Genomic DNA, 802 nt, shown 5'->3' on the forward strand with positions numbered 1-802 from the left:
CCCGAAACGTGCTTCCTTACAAAGGAGCATACTCATTTATTGCCAACCAATGTTTTGTTTATTCATCTTAACTACGCTACTACCACATTATCTCATTCATCTTTGGTGTTTCATTCATCCTGTTTTCTTGATAAAGGGGAAACCCGAAACGTTCATTTGATCTGTTTTTGTAATTAAATTGAAGCTTACATTCAATTTCACATTATTATTTATTTCTTCGAGCTTCGAATAGCAACATTAACATTAAGTGTATACATTATACAGGGGATGTAGGAGCTTTCCGAATGTCTCCCCTTTAATTAACTTATGGAAAAACAAACATCCTAGCACCTTTACTAAGACTTATGACTAACCCTAATAGAAAAAAATATCTTCTGATCTCGAGCTAACCCAAATAGAAAATATGATGATAAATTGAATAAATAAACGCCTGACAAAAGATCAACGGTAAAAATACAAATTTAAAGAATACTGGGGATGTATGCGCTTTCGGAATGTTTCCCTTTTACTTAACTTATGGAAAAACAAACATCCTAGTACCTTTACTAAGACTTATGACTAACCCTAATAGATAAAAAATCCTTCGATCTCGAGCTAACCCTAATAGTAAAAAAAGAATCAAAATGGCGACTGAAATACCTTCATTTGATCAAGTGAATAATATCACTATGAATGCCACAATTTGCTGAAAAATGCCAACACACACATGTATACACCACACACAACACACACACACAAACACACACACACACACGCACACACACACAAACATACACGCAATTAGAACATACTGCTACATAAC

The sequence above is a fragment of the Berghia stephanieae genome, chromosome 2, assembly GCF_034508935.2.
Source record: "Berghia stephanieae isolate SIO BIC M18660-M18661 chromosome 2, UCSD_Bste_1.3, whole genome shotgun sequence".
Lineage (NCBI taxonomy): Eukaryota > Metazoa > Mollusca > Gastropoda > Nudibranchia > Aeolidiidae > Berghia > Berghia stephanieae.